General features: G+C 41.2%; 1 long non-coding RNA gene and 1 pseudogene across 2 annotated transcripts; one reads left to right on the top strand and one right to left on the bottom strand.

The window, feature by feature from the left end:
• Positions 1 to 6352: 6352 nt before the first annotated feature.
• On the bottom strand, positions 6353 to 11116 carry LOC139035647 (uncharacterized). Of its 2 annotated transcripts, XR_011488309.1 has the most exons (3): positions 11079 to 11116; positions 10090 to 10139; positions 6353 to 9987 (listed from the first exon to the last, which is right to left on the bottom strand). It is a non-coding gene; the product is annotated as an uncharacterized lncRNA (long non-coding RNA). The 2 variants fall into 2 exon arrangements; XR_011488308.1 differs by having other exon boundaries at positions 10090 to 11103.
• A 103-nt stretch (positions 11117 to 11219) lies between these two features.
• Positions 11220 to 14662, top strand: LOC110126305 (dihydrolipoyllysine-residue acetyltransferase component of pyruvate dehydrogenase complex-like; annotated as a pseudogene).
• Positions 14663 to 16484: the final 1822 nt, after the last annotated feature.

Here is a 16484-nt window from a genome sequence, read left to right on the forward strand (position 1 = left end):
AAATAGACGGGGAAATAAAGGAAACAGTGACAGACTTTATTTTCTTGGGCTCCAAAATCACTGCAGATGATGACTGCAGCCATGAAATTAAAAGATGCTTGCTCCTTGGAAGAAAAGCTACGACCAACCTAGACAGCATATTGAAAAGCAGAGACATTACTTTGCCAACAAAGGCTCATCTAGTCAAAGCTATGGTTTTTCCAGTAGGCATTTATGGATGTGAGAGTTAGACCATAAAGAAGGCTGAGCGATGAATAATTGATGCTTTTGGACTGTGGTGTTTGAGAAGACTCTTGAGAGTCCCTTGGACTGCAAGCAGATCAAACCAGTCAATTCTAGAGGAAATCAGTATTGAATATTCATTGGAAGGACTGATGCTGAAGCTGGAGCTCCAATATTTCATCCACCTGATGTGAAGAGCCGACTCATTGGAAAAGACCCTGATGCTGGGAAAGACTGAGGGCAGGAAGCGAAGAGGGCAACACAGGATGAGATGGTTGGATGGCATCACCGACTCAATGGACATGAACTTCAGCAAACTCCGGGAGATGATGAAGGACAGGGAAGTGTGGCATGCTGCAGTCCATGGGGTTGCAAAGAGTCAGACACATTCGAACAGTGAAGAATAATGCCTGTCCACTGCCTCCCAATGATAATGGCAAAGGTGAGCAACAAGCAGAGAAAAGAGAAAGTGGTGAAAAGGTAGGACTGGAAAGGGAAGAGAAGAGCCCATAGTCAGTTATTGGACCAGACCTTCGGCTCTGTGGGCTGTTGTCACTATCAGTCAACAGGGAGGAAGGGCAAGGGGACAGAATTCATTAAAGTAAGGAGCTCAGAGTCTACCTGCAATGCAGGAGACCCTGGTTCGATTCCTGGGTCAGGAAGATCCCCCGGAGAAGGGATAGGCTACCCATTCCAGTATTCTTGGGCTTCCCTGGTGCTCAGCTGGTTAAGAATTCACCCGCAGTGCGGGAGACCTGGGTTCGATCCCTGGGTTGGGAAGATCTCCTGGAGAAGGGATAGGCTACCCACTCCAGTATTCTTGGGCTTCCCTGGTGCTCAGCTGGTTAAGAATTCACCCAAAGTGCGGGAGACCTGGGTTCGATCCCTGGGTTGGGAAGATCTCCTGGAGAAGGGAATGGCAACCCGCTCCAGTATTCTGCCCTGGAGAATTCCATGGACTGTATAGTCCAAGGGGTTGCAAAGAGCCAGACACTACTGAGCTCAAGAAGTCACAGAGATTCAGAGTTGTTAGGAGGTGAGAGCTTTCTGTCAGTCCTGAAACCCTTGTTCTCTGGTTGATAGATTATGCTCAATGACATAAATGTACATCAGTGACCCTTTCAAGCTTATGATGTGTATTATGCATCAGCAGCAGTGAACTCAAGCCTCGCAGTTTCTTGTGAGACAAATCACTTACCAGACTGTCTTAGGACATCTCAGGTGTCTCTTTTTTTCATCCTCTTTTATCAAACTTCCTGAGCCTAGTGGGCAAAAGCACTGTGGTTTAGTTTCTCAGAGAAGAGTTCAAAATAAATGGAAAGATTGTTTCAAATGCCTCTGCTATTTTAACACAGAAATGCAAGATCGACCAAAGTTTCGGTTATTTCAAAATCATTCCTTTCAAAAATAAAGACCTAACTACTTCCAAATAATTTGGAACAAGCTATTTCATAATCAGATTTCTAACTTTGGTGGTATTATTTTTGTTCTGCTAATGCAGATGAGGGGCTTCCCCAGTGGCTTAGCTGATAAATTAAAAAGAAACAGAAGTTATGTCTCTAGAATTTAATTAGAGTACAATGGTGAGCAAGCAGAAATAACAGTAAAATAGAAAATATATTCGGTTCAGCTGCCACCGACAACACGTTGTGTATCTGTCACTATAACATGGAATAAAGGTCAATTTTAAAAGAATATTCAAGAAAAACAAAAGCTTTTAGGCATTCGTTCCGGTACATTCCACATTAAATTACAGCCCTGAAGTAAAACTCTCAAAAGCTTTCATTTCCCAGGTAATCACAATTGGGCTTGAGAAAAGCCTGCCGCCTTGTGGCCGTTCCCTGAAATAGCAACCGTAAAAGTTTTGCTTATAAGTCCTTGTTCAGTCGCTCAGTGGTGTCCGACGTTGTGATCCAAATCATTCATGGTACATACAGCTTACTGTGGGGCTTCAACGCAGTGGGTCGCCAGGTTGGGCCAGGCTCCAGGGCAGGGAAAGCAGGTCCAGGGTCCAGAAGAAAGTCCTCCAGGGGAGATGCTCAAGTGCACTCCCTGAATAGGATTCAATTTAGAGAAGGTGCCTCTTAGAGGATATTGGGAGTTTTCCAGGCAGTCAGGAAAGATCAACGTGTGCAGAGGTGATGAACAGAAATAATCACAAATGACTCTGCATACCTAAGACGAAGAAGTGTTTGGGTATAAGAGAAGATGAGGGGGGTTTACAAGGTTTAGATTAGGAGCATTTCTGTGTATCATTTCAGAGGCTTTGAATTTTGCACATAGGAACTGAGGAAACACTGAAACTTCAGAAGGGGTGGTTGATGTTTGAAGGAAGACCCCCTGAAGACAGAAGGCTTCTCATGGGGCTGATCTAAATGACCCCAGTAAGACCTATTTTGTTGTTGTTGTTTTTTAATTTTAAAATTTATTTTATTACTTTTCCAGTTTTACTAGGAAATAATTGACATTCAGTTCAGTTCATTTACATACATCAATGAATTTTGACCTACATCAATGAGCAATTGACTTAACTGTATAAGTTTAAGGCATACAGCATGACAGTTTTGATTGATATGATGTATTGTGGAATGATTATCACAGTAGGCTCAGCTAACATCCATCTTCTCATTCATCATTTTCTTATCTCATGAATTATGCTTTGAGTACTTCATAAGGCTTTAGAAGATTCATGTATCTCTAGCTGAGCTGTGCTCATTCTAATGCTTTTAAGCAGAATTTTAACAGTCATTGTTTTTCTTCTTTGTTGGTGGAGTATATAGTTGCTTTGCACTGTTGTGTGAATTTCTGCTGTGACTCAGCCACATGTATCCCCTTTTTGGATTTCCTCCCCTTTTGAGTCTCCTCACACAGTCCTGTGCTGTATAGCAGGTTCTCGTTAGTTATCTATTTTATATATAGTAATGAGGGCTGAGGGCTAATATCGTGTCAAGGCTAAATACCCTTTTCTTTTTTTAACCATTCAATATCTGCCTCTGAAGTTGCACCTTAGAATGTGAGTTATCACCAGCACGTCAACTTAGAGCGACCATGTTCATCCTAACCCATTCCTGCCTGAGGCCCTGCAATGACACCCACATTCTCCTGTGGTCCCCACTGAAATGGGGCACAAAGCCTTGCTAGTAAAATTCCACCACCCGATTCTGGTGACTCAGCCCTGACATTACACTGAAAGTCAGCATCAGGCTGTGGATGAAACAGTTTCAAAGGCTGAATGTGGTAATTAGAGCCAGTATTCAATCTATACACTATTTAAACAAAAAGTGGGCACTCTCATCTCCTCACAAGTATGTTTTTATTGATGCTTCTCTTTTTAAAATCTTTATTCTTTTTATTTCAGTGCTATAAAATGGACATTAAGCCGTTCATTTGGAAGGCTGTTTTCTTTATCATGTTGTTTTTAAATTGTCTTCTGAAACAATATCATGTTTATTCATGCAAAACAAATGCCATAGTCAAACAGTTTAAACTGGTGTTTATTTTAAAATAATTTCTGCTCTGTTCTCCAGATGATTGTACAGGAGGCAGTGATCAAAACCATCCCCAAGAAAAAGAAATGCAAAAACAGTGGTCTGAGGCAGCCTTACAAATAGCTGAGAAAAGAAGAGAGGCTAAAGGCAAAAGAGAAAAGAAAAGATATACTTATTTGAATGCAGAATTCCAAAGAAAAGGAGAGATAAGAAAGCCTTCTTCGGTGATCAATGCAAAGAAATAGAGGAAAACAATAGAATGGGAAAGACTAGAGATCTCTTCAAGAAAATTAGAGATACCAAGGTAACATTTCATTCAGAGATGGGCACAATTAAGGACAGAGATTATATGGACCAAACAGAAGCAAAAGATATTAAGAAGATGGGGCAAGAATACACAGAAGAACTATACAAAAAAGATCTTCATGACCCAGATAATCATGATGGTGTGATCACTCACCTAGAGCCAGACATCCTAGAATTTGAAGTTAAGTGGGACTTAGGAAGCATCACTACAAATAAAGCTAGTGGAGGTGATGGAATTCCAGGTGAGCTATTTCAAGTCCTAAAAGATGATGCTGTGAAAGTGCTGCACTCAACATGCCAGCAACTTTGGAAAACTCAGCAGTGGCCACCGGACTGGAAAAGGTCAGTTTTCACTCCAATCCCAAAGAAAGGCAATGCCAAAGAATATTCAAATTACCACACAATTGCACTCATCTCACATGCTAGCAAAGTGATGCTCAAAATTCTCCAAGCCAGGCTTCAACAGTACGTGAACTGTGAACTTCCAGATGTTCAAGCTGAATTCGTAAAAGGCAGAGGAACCAGAAATCAAAAATTGCCAACATCTGCTGGATCATAGAAAAAGCAAGAAAATTCCAGAAAAACATCTACTTCTGCTTTATTGATTAGGTCATAGCCTTCTACTGTGTAGATCACAACACACTGGAAAATTCTTCAAGAGATGAGAATACAAGACCACCTTACCTGCCTCTTGAGAAATCTGTATGTAGGTCAAGAAGCAACAGTTAGAACCAGACATGGAACAACAGACTGGTTCCAAACTGGGAAAGGAGTATGTCAAGGCTGTATACTGTCACCCTGATTATTTAACTCATATGCAGAGTACATCATGCAAAATGCCAGCCTGGATGAATCACAAGCTGGAATCAAGATTGCTGGCAGAAAACGAAGCAACAAAGGATTAATCTCAAAAATATACAACCAACTCCTCCAGCTCAATTCCAGAAAAATAAATGACCCAATCAAAAAATGGGCCAAAGAACTAAACAGACATTTCTCCAAGGAAGACATACAGATGGCTAAAAAACATGAAAAGATGCTCAACATCACTCATTATCAGAGAAATGCAAATCAAAACCACAATGAGGTACCATTACACGCCAGTCAGGATGGCTGCTATCCAAAAGTCTACAAGCAATAAATGCTGGAGAGGGTGTGGAGAAAAGGGAACCCTCTTACACTGTTGGTGGGAATGCAAACTAGTACAGCCGCTATGGAGAACAGTGTGGAGATTTCTTAAAAAAACTGGAAATAGAACTGCCATATGACCCAGCAATCCCACTTCTGGGCATACACACCGAGGAAACCAGGTCTGAAAGAGACACGTGCACCCCAATGTTCATCGCTGCACTGTTTATAATAGCCAGGACATGGAAGCAACCTAGATGCCCATCAGCAGACGAATGGATAAGGAAGCTGTGGTACATATACACCATGGAATATTACTCAGCCATTAAAAAGAATTCATTTGAATCAGTTCTAATGAGATGGATGAAACTGGAGCCCATTATACAGAGTGAAGTAAGCCAGAAAGATAAAGACCAATACAGTATACTAACACATATATATGGAATTTAGAAAGATGGTAACAATAACCCTATATGCAAAACAGAAAAAGAGACACAGATGAATAGAACAGACTTTTGGATTCTGTGGGAGAAGGCGAGGGTGGGATGTTTCAAGAGAACAGCATTGAAACATGTATATTATCTAGGGTGAAACAGATCACCAGCCCAGGTTGGATGCATGAGACAAGTGCTGGGACCTGGTGCACTGGGAAGACCCAGAGGGATCGGGTGGAGAGGGAGGTGGGAGGGGGGATCGGGATGGGAAATACATGTATATCCATGGCTGAGTCATGCCAATGTATGACAAAAACCACTACAATAATGTAAAGTAATTAGCCTCCAACTAAAAAAAAAAAAAAAAAAAAAGATTGCTGGCAGAAATATCAATAACCTCAGATACGCAGATGATACCACCCTTATGGCAGAAAGTGAAGAGGAATTAAAGAGCCTCTTGATGAAAGTGAATGAGGAGAGTGAAAAAGCTGGCTTAAAATTCAACATTCAAAAAATGAAGATCATGGCATCTGGTCCCATCACTTCATGGCAAATAGATGGGGAAACAATGGAAACAGTGACAAACTTGATTTTCTTGGACTCCAAAATCACTGCAGATGGTGACTACAGCCATGAAATTAAAAGATGCTTGCTCCTTAGAAGAAAAGCTATGACAAATCTGCTGAGGTCCAGCCCCGGCAGAACCAGGAATACCCAAGGGACGAGTGGCGTCGGCGAGGAAGAAGATAGACAGACACCAACACACACAGAAGGTTGTGTAGAAGAGGTAGCTTTTTTTATTTTTAGGAAAGCTCAGTTTTTATAGAATGAACATTACCTCCCCCTTAAGTCACCACATATTACATCAGATATTGTTTCGTGCTTCTATCAATATTTTTTTCTCCATGTTTTTCCCCTATGCATTCATCTGGAACTTCTCCGATTACAGAATTTTTTCTTAAATGTCCCGTACATAGTCTTCTTGCCTCAAAGGCCTGACAGTTTTCACTCTAACAAAAACAATGTTCCATAGATTCCAGATACAGTATGAATTCTTTGGGTAATAAAACAATACATGGGAAGGGTCACAGTAACATGTTTGACATTTCTGAGAATAGTACCATGAGAAAACCCTGATATTTTTCTTTACCTGAAACCACAAAATCTCAATTTACAATGGTTAACTATTAAACAGCAAAAACACCTCTAAAGCACCAAAACACCTCTATTAATAGTGAGATAATGGCAGTGAAGCTGGTTAATATAAATCTTCTATTGAAATCCTATGTACCCCATTTCCTACCTCTACAAAAATACCCATAATTTTCTATGTTGTTTAAAGAAAGAGAAACAATGAACAAACAGCTGCAAGGAAGTAGCAATAATGAAAACCCTCTCAATCAAGGAGCAAGTAAACTGAAGCAGTATATCTACTTCTAAATCTAAATGCCTCTACTCTTTTCTATTCTAGAACATTATAATCTTTTAAGCAAGCAGCCAAACTACACCTGTGGCCTTTTCTTTTTTTGACTTGATGTTTATGGTTGTGTCCTGAGCCAGAGCAATCATGAGCATTTCCAAAAAGACTTGGACTTTTCCAGCGAGGCCTTATTACTATATATTATATTTCCAAAAATTAATAGAAAGCCCAACAACAGTAAGACAGAAGGAAGAAAGGGACATACCGGCCCCCGGACAACTTTGAGGGGAAGAGCTGCCTTGCAGATTCCTTTCTCGTCCAGGCGGCTCCCGAGGGGACATATTGGGCCCCCGGGGCAGCCCCGTGTGAGGAAGAAATGCCTTGCAGGTTCCTCTCTCGTCCCGTGAACTTGTCACGGTTTAGGGGCACCCCGGCGGCTCCCGACACAAATCTAGACAGCATGTTAAAAAGAAGAGACGTTACTCTGCCAACAAAGGTCCATCTAGTCAAAGCTATGGTTTCTCCAGTAGTCACATAAGGATGTTCGACCATAAAGAAAGCTGAGCACCGAAGAATCGATGCTTTTGAACTGCGGTATTGGAGAAGACTCTTGAGAGTCCCTTGGACTGCAAGAAGATCAAACCAGTCAATCCTAAGGGAAATCAGTCCTGAATATTCATCGAAAGGACTGATGCTGAAGCTGAAGCTGATGCTGAAGGCCACCTGATGTGAAGAACCGACTCACTGGAAAAGACTCTGATGCTGCAGAAGATTGAAGGCAGGAGGAGAAGGGGATGACAGAGGATGAGATGGATGGATGGCATCACCAACTCAATGGACATGAGTTTGAGCAAGTCTGGGAGACAGTGAAGGACAGGGAAGCCTGGTGTGCTGCAGTCCATGGGGCTGCAGAGTCGGACACAACTGAGCGACTGAACTGAACTCAACCGATGCAAACCAAATGCCATAGTCAAACAGTTTAAACTGGTGTTTACTTTAAAATAGTTTCTGCTCTGTTCTCCAGATTCACCTGACTTTACTTCTTACCTGTCAACACCATTGACCTTCTGGACAAATTCAGTTGTGGTTCTGGATTTTCAGTGAAACTTTTTATGCAAATATACGAACCCAGAATTATTCAAACTATGGAGATGATATCATTAGAGTGCCCACATAATGTGACTTTTAGGTATCTTCCACTTGGATTCAGTATCAACATGTCTGTCTAGATAAAAAGAATCATCTTTAAACAAAGCAATCTGTATTTCACCCTGAAAGTACACTAACTAATTTGTTTGAGCACAGACATTGGATTATTCATGACTTACGTTTGCTTTCTGGAGCTAAAAAGTGTCTTCTAATTTTACTGCTTGATTCGTCTGTGACTCCCAATCTTATTTTTACTATATTACCATTTTCTTATTCTAAAACACTTGTTTATTTCTTGGGGAGAGCAGTTCTCTTACTGTTCTTTGTAGAGAACAGTATTCAGGTATTACAGTTTCAGATTTGTTCCAGGTGGTTTCTGTTCTTTTGTTCACACAAGGCCAAACATTTCGGAGAGTTTTCAAAGAAGAGATTGGAGCTCACTGAAAAGCAGCATTTTCTGAGATAAAACTCAGCACATATTAAAGGTGTGAAGAAAAAGTTACTAAGGGAAAACTAAACTCAGGTCATGGGAACAATGAGAAATTCACAAGTACACATGGAGAAAACAACATAATTACTTATTTGCTGGGCTTTCTTTTTTCTTAGGTTTTTCTGGTCTCAAAAATTACCAGAAACGTATGTGGATCCAAAGGTAGATGACAATGAGGTGAAAGGTTGATGTTTGGATGTACTAAAGACATACTGCAGTCATCTTAACCATGTTAGTGGTTAAGATGAATGCCTTTAAGAAAGGATTTATTTCCCATGATTCCATATTGATTAATGACTGAAACAGTGCACTTCTGAAAATCAACTCTGAACAGGGGTAAAGACATGCATTTCTGAAAGGCACTGCAACTTCAGGAAGGGAAGATATCCCTAGATGCACGGTTACAACTTTTTCTCTCTTCTGAAAAAGTTTGTGCAAAAACTTTGTAGTTTTAATACGATTTTAATCAATGTCAGGTCACCACTGCAGGGATTTCTTGTGTTAAAATTTAATTTAATTAGATATTTCTTCTCTGATACACAGTTTCAAAGATGACTTTACCCTTAGTTCATCACATTAACTATTGTTTCATTAATAGAAAAACAACTAAATTTGATTCTGTGTTACCTTTTTCAGCTCAAAAATGCACAGTAATTGTAGAAATTTATTATTGAAAATGGACTTCCCTGGTGGCTCAGTGGTAAAGAATCTGCCTGCCAATGTAAGAGATGCAAGTTCAATCCTGGGTCAGGAAGATCCCCTGGAGGAGGGCATGGCAACCCACGTCAGTATTCTTGCCTGGAGAATCCCATTGACAGAGGAGCCTGGTGGTCTACAGTTCATGGGGCCGCAAGAGTTGGACATGACTTAGCGACTAAGCAACCAACACCAATATTGAAAATAGAAATATACTCCCTAGAGCAAAAGAGTTAATGTATTCATTTGCTATTGATTCTGAAATTTTAAAAGTTTTAATAAATACACAAACACTTGCATATGTACTTCCTTTCTGAATTCTGATCCAATGTTTAAAAACAGTCAGGCTCCATGTGAGCTACCAATGACAGCATCTTGAATTATTTAGAAAGTTTTCATGAGAGAAAATCCAGTACTCTTGCGTGGGAAATCCCATGGATGGAGGGGCCTAGTAGGCTGCAGTCCATGGGGTCCCGAAGAGTCAGACACGACTGAGCGACTTCACTTTCACTTTTCACTTTCATGCACTGGAGAAGGAAATGGCAGCCCACTGCAGTGTTCTTGCCTGGAGAATCCCAGGGACGGGGGAGTGTGGTGGGCTGCTGTCTATGGGGTCACAGAGAGTCGGACATGACTGACGTGACTTAGCAGCAGCTGCATGAGAGAAAAAGGAAAAATTCATAAAGTGATTTAGCTATTGAATGCACAAGCCAATAAATATTTGCAAATTTGCTGCAATTCTTCTCAAATACTTGCCTTTCTCGAATATATTCTCCTTTAGTTCGTGAGATTTCCACCTCCAACCACTAGGAAGGGAAAGGATTAATGCATAAGCCAAGAAGATAAAGCAAAGTTCATGACTTAAATTTTTTTTTCATTTAAATTATATAAAATTATTTTTTTCAAGTAATTGAATTTTGACCCTATACCTTCATTACATATTCCACAGATTTTTTTTGGGGGGGGGCCTGATACTACTTTTTAAAAACTATTTTTGTTTGGAGGTTAATTGCTTTACATGTTGTGTTGGTTTCTGCCCCACAACAATGTGAATCAGCCATGAGTATAGGTAGGTATCAGCCTAGAGAGGTGGGATGCGGTGGGGTGCAGGACGGAGGGAACCTTTTTATATATTTTTCTTGTGCTGGGTCTTCCTTGCAGAACAACGCTCTGCTATAGGTGTGGTCGTGGGCATAGTTGTCCAGCGGGCAGGTGGGATCTTAGTTCCCTGACCCGGGTCAAACCTGAGCCCCCTGCATGGGGAAGCATGGGGAAGCATGGGGCCCTAACCACTGGACAACCAGGGAATTCATTTCGCTTTTTTCTTATCTAAAAATAATAGAAAGTATTTTACATACCACCTGGATGATGTGATTTTTTAACAAATCAAGTTAAGTTTTAAGAAACAGATAAAAATCACAGACAGCTAGGAAAGGAGAAAGTGAGGATCAGGAGAGGAAGTCTTTGCATAAAAAATAAATTAAAATGGGATCACAAAATTTTAAAAAATTAATTCACGCCAAAGTATCATCCATAATTTAAGCTACAATTAAGGATCACAGCACTCAGGTCCTGTCCTCCCCAGAGACGCCTTCACCACAGAGCCCACCACGTTCCACTCCTCTCTAAGCCTAATTCTCCCAGATTCGGCCTGCTGGAATGCTGCTGCCCCGCGTGGCTCTATAGCAGCCTCCCTGACCCGCTCTGGGTCATCCTTAGCCCCATTTCACGGAGAAAGACCGTACGTTCACCGCATTTCTGGTCCGCGGAGCCGGGGGGGGGGGGGTGGGGGGGGGGGGGGGGGGGGTGGAAATCTTTTCAGCCCGTTTTACGACAACTTGCGGCCGCGCGGCGCGGCTGACGGCAACGCCGCGCTGCTCTTGGAGAAGTCACTCCGGAGACGGCATTGCTTTTCGGGTGTGGGGCCCGTGGCACTCTGTGGCGCGTCCGTGCGCGACGGGCTCAGAATGCAGCCCCAAGGGCAAGATTCGGGGCTCGGTGGATGGCCTTGCGGAAGGAGCCGGGAGCTGCGTGCGTGACGCCGCAGGCTGGCTCGACTCTGGCTCGTTGCAGCAGCAAGACCACAGGATATGGCAGAGTCCGGGCACTCTGCGGCTGGAACCCCATCTCTTGCGCCACACCGCGGAATCGCGTCTTGCTGCAGCTCTGGGGATCGCCTAGCCGCCGCTGCATAGCCTACCCCCGCATCAGAAGGTTCCATTGCCTTCACTTTTCCCTTCAATGCAGGCAGGCAGCATAGCTGCTGGGAAAAGAAGGAAGGAGAAAACAAAACAGTGAGGGTGAACTAATTGCAGAGGTTGAAACTGATAAAGCTACTGTTGGATTTGAGAGCGTGGAGGTGTGTTACATGGCAAAGATCCTTGTTGCTGAAGGTAACAGAGATGTTCCAGTTGGAGCAATCATCTGTATCACAGTTGAAAGCTTTAAAGATTACACACTTGATTCTTTGGCAGCACCTGCCCCACAAGGAGCCCCGCACTAACCCCTGCCGCCGCTGCTCCGTCACCTGCACCCTCTGCTCAGGCTCTTGGTAGCTCATCTCCTACTCACATGCAGGTGGTTCTTCCTGCCCTCATCGTGACCATGGGCACATTCAGAGATGGGGGTGGGGGGGGGGGGAAAAGTGGGTGAGAAGCTAAACGAGGGGGATTTATTGGCAGAGATAGAGACTGACAAGACCTCTATAGGTTTCGAAGTACAGGAAGAAGGGATCAAAATCCTGATCCACGAAGGCACACGAGATGTCCCTGTAGGAACCCCACTCTATCATTGTAGAAAAAGAGGCAGATATACCAGTGTTTGCTGACTATCGGCCAACTGAAGTAACTGATTTAAAACCGCCTAGCCCATCCACCTTCAGCGCCCCCGCCCCGCCCAGCTCCAGCTGGACCAAAGGGAAGAGTGCCCCTTAGCCTGCTTGCAAAGAAGTTGGCAGCAGAGAAACGGGTTAACCTTACACAAGTAAAAGGGACCAGATGGCAGAATCATTAAGAAGGACAACTCCCTTGTGCCTATGAAAACTGCCCCCACTCCAGCAGCAGCTGTGCTTCCCCTGAGTGGAAGAGTGGCTCCAGTTCCTACAGGTGTCTTCACAGATATCCCAGTCACCAACATTCACCAAGTCATTGCACAGCAGCTAATGCAATATAAGCAAACAGTACCTCATTATTATCTTGCTATTGATGTAAATATGGGAGAAGTTTGGTTGGTAGGGAAGATGTTACAAGGAAAAAGCAAAATTTCCATCAATGACTTCATTATAAAGCTTCAGCTTTGGCATGTTTAAAAGTTCTGAAGGAAATTCTTGGCTGCACACAGTTGTAAGACAAAATCATGTCGTTGATATCAGTGTTGCAGTCCTGCAGGACTCATCACACCTATTGTATTTAATGCACATATAAAAGGACTGGAAACCACTGCTAATGACGTTGTTTCTGTAGCAACCAAAGCACAAGAGGGTAAACTACAGCCACGTAAGTTCCAGAGTGGCACTTTTACAACCTCAAATTTAGAAATGTTTGGGATTAAGAACTTCTCTGCTATTTTTAACCCACCCAAGCATGTATTTTGGCAATTGGTGCTTCAGAGGATCAACTGGTTCCAGCAGATAATGAAAAAGGATTTGATGTGGCTAGCCTGATGTCTGTTACACTTAGTTGTGATCACCGGGTTGTGGATGGAGCAGTTGGAGCCCAGTGGCTTGCTGAGTTTAGAAAGTACCTTGAGATACCTATCACCATGTTATTATAATTAATCCAAGAATTTCTAGACTCTCCTAGGTCACACTGTTTCATTCTTACCAAGGTAAAAATGTGTTATTAAATGGTGGCTCTCTTTATTTTAAGGTTAACCAGTTGTTTTTGAGTCTGTCCAGATATTTGTAATGGGCATTACTGAATTTTTAAAAATGCCAGTTACATCCCAATATTGTGCACATTTAATAAACACCAGATTTTAAGCTGTATACTCCTAGTCAAGGGGCCTGGGGCATAGCCCTTTGATGGTAAATCCTTCCACTAGAAATGCAGAGGTAGAATTGTGTTTCCCTATTGAGACAGATGCATAAAAGTAACCTTGATGAGACCTTGAGGTTTTGAATTTTAATTACCTCAAATGTTTTGATTAGATTTGAGAAGAAGAGAGGAAGTTTGGAAAACTAGTTCTCTTGGAGAAAGGATTTGAACTGAAACTTGATTTTGGAATTTAAGCCTAATTTGAAATTTTCTGTTACATAATCTGGTTTATCATGGATGGGAAACATGGAGAACTTAAAGGAAAATATGAAAAAATTTTGAAAGTCAACATTTTTATAGGACGGCTCAACCAGCTGTTCTTTGTTTATTTTTCCATGACTTCAGAAATGACCAGCTCCTTGGTATAAATGAGAATTTGTGTGGGTATCTATTTAAACAGTTTAAATGTGTCATTGTGAGAGCAGAATTCTATAATTGCCTCAAATAAAAGAGTATGCTTATAGAATTTAACAGAGAAGAAGAATCACAACTAATATGTTGACATTATGAGATGTACTTACATAAAAATGGACTAATTTCAGTTAGAAACAACACCAGTAGATATAACCCAAAAATATTAAGTGTAAATGATAAAATAATATATTAGAAGAAAAGCCTTCAGCTATAACCTGCTGAGATGTGTGTCTTGCAAGCCTTCCATAACAGGATTAAGCCTGAGAAACTGAGCTCATGGAAACAGACATAGTATTAATAGATGGTGGTGAGGATACTTTACTTGAGAATGGGACATTAAACATAAATATCCAACATATCTTTGGTACAATTCCCCAACAAATTGGATAATGCATTTAAAGTACATACTGATGTGTGGTACACGAAGAGCACTCGATAATTACCAGCGATTATTGTTAGGGAGATGAATGCAAGATGACCATTGAGGTTCTGTTGTTTCTTTTTGAGGCTTACTTATTAAAAGACTAACTCCAAGGCTTCCCTGGTGGCTCAGGGTAAAGAATTCACCTGCCAATTTAGGAGACACAGGTTCCACCCCTGGTCCAGGAAGATCCCGCATGCTGTGGGGCAGCTAAGCCTGTAGGCCACAACTACTAAGCACACACACCATGGACCCCGGGAGTTGCAACTTCTGAGCCCACGTGCCACAGGTACAGAACCTGCACGCCACAAGAGAAGCCACTGCAATGAGAAGCCCAGGCACTGCAACGAGAGAGTAGCCTCCATTTGCTGCAACTAGAGAAAAGCCCAGGCAGCAACAAAGACCCAGCACAGGCATAAATAAATAAATACACAAATAAACATATTTTTAAAAGTCTTAACTCCAATGATCCATGCGTGATTTTGACCCTGTTTAGTTCTGCCTCATCACAGAAATGTTAGTATTTAATGAAAACAACACAAAGAGTGAAATCTGTTCACTAAAACCTGTTTGTAAGGCCTTCCTTATAACCTGCAGAATGTCAGAACTTGCACATTTTTGACTCACTGGATTCCACTGCTTCACACAACTTAGATAGGTCCAACCACACTTGCTAGTAAAAACATGTCAAGGGCATGCTTGGGGTTCAGAAAATGGGGTGTCCCATCTGCCCACTAGAATGTACAGTTCACGGGATGGGAACCTGCCTGGCCCATCACACAATATTTCCTCAATAAATACTGGAGTGGCCTTTTCCATCACATTTCTTGTTTTTGAACTCCCACTTGTCTCACATTTAAAGCAGTCTTACTTGCCCTTTTTCCTGTTTTGCTTTATTTATCACAACAAAACCCCTCTCTAAGTCTTCTATGCTTAAATTCTTCGTCATATCCAGAACTACTCTTCCTATATAGAGCCTTAGTTGCCATATTCAGAGCTAACAGCTAAATAAAAATCAGGGAAAAAAGTATTTCTTCTCCCAATGCAAGGGACCCCGGTTCAATCCCTGGTCAGGGTACTAGATCCCACATGTCACAAACAAGACCAGGTGCAGAAAAATAAATATTTAAAAAATAAAGCTTCTATTTCTTACGAGATTGTTTCAGAAACATTTCAGACCACTGATACTGTATTTTCATATGTTTGTAAAACAGGTTTTACAATAATGGATGCTATAGCTTCATAGAGCATGACGTTGAAAATAATCCTCACCAAAGACCCGATAGATCTTAAGTAATATGACATTGCTGAATTTACCACAGTCCAATACTGGTCTTCCATCTTGTTGTGTCTGTATTACAGTAGTAAAATGTACAAATAAAAGCATAAAGATACCACAGTAAAAATAAAATAAATAAGTACTGTGGTCAAGAAGCCATGGTCAAAGTCCCTCCATAGTTTCTCTGGACCTAGAGCTCCTCCAGATTCCACCTGTGCCTCGTTCCCACTCCACCTCCTCGGAATGCGTACACTTCCTCACTCCCCTGCCAGCTTTTCAGATGAATCCAGGAACCTTCCTGCAGCCCCTCCTAACAGTCGTGAGCAACAGTACAAGTGAGGTGAGTGTGTGATGTGTTTATACTTTTAAAGATAAAATTACAAATGCCAATAAACTATCAAATAATATGTGAATCTTCAAGACAAGACTTTAAAATGTGTGAAATTATGAGTGCTATGTGACTGAAATTTGACAAAATATCCAAGACCACTGACTATCACTGCATAGCTTTCATGTTCTGTTGAAGGGAAGGGATATTTATATAAATAATTGAAAACAGTGATTTTGCTTAAATGAAGGTAATAAAACTTTACAAAATATGACTAAATTTTTTTCCTTCTAAACATTACTTTCCCTTCAATAGATCACCTAGATTTGTTCAATGAAAATTATATTACTTCAACATTATCTTTAAAATTAAAAGATAAATTAGAATGAAAAATATAAAGAAATCAGAGTGACTTAAATTAAGCTGAATGTAAGTGCTTTTGAAGATGTAATTAAATTTTATTTATTCTTATAAAGATAAGGCTAATGCTTATGTAGTCTAATATCATTTACCTGCAAAATAAATTAAAGATGTAACACTCTACTCATATTTCATCTAAAGCTACCAATCTGAGAACAGTGCTAATTGTTTAACATGGCAAAATGTTTGTAAAGTATTGTGGTCCTTTAAGACTGTATGAATTCTATGATAATTTGGGAGAAATTGATACTTTTA

The sequence above is a fragment of the Odocoileus virginianus genome, chromosome 6 (assembly GCF_023699985.2).
Source record: "Odocoileus virginianus isolate 20LAN1187 ecotype Illinois chromosome 6, Ovbor_1.2, whole genome shotgun sequence".
Classification (NCBI taxonomy): Eukaryota; Metazoa; Chordata; class Mammalia; order Artiodactyla; family Cervidae; genus Odocoileus; species Odocoileus virginianus.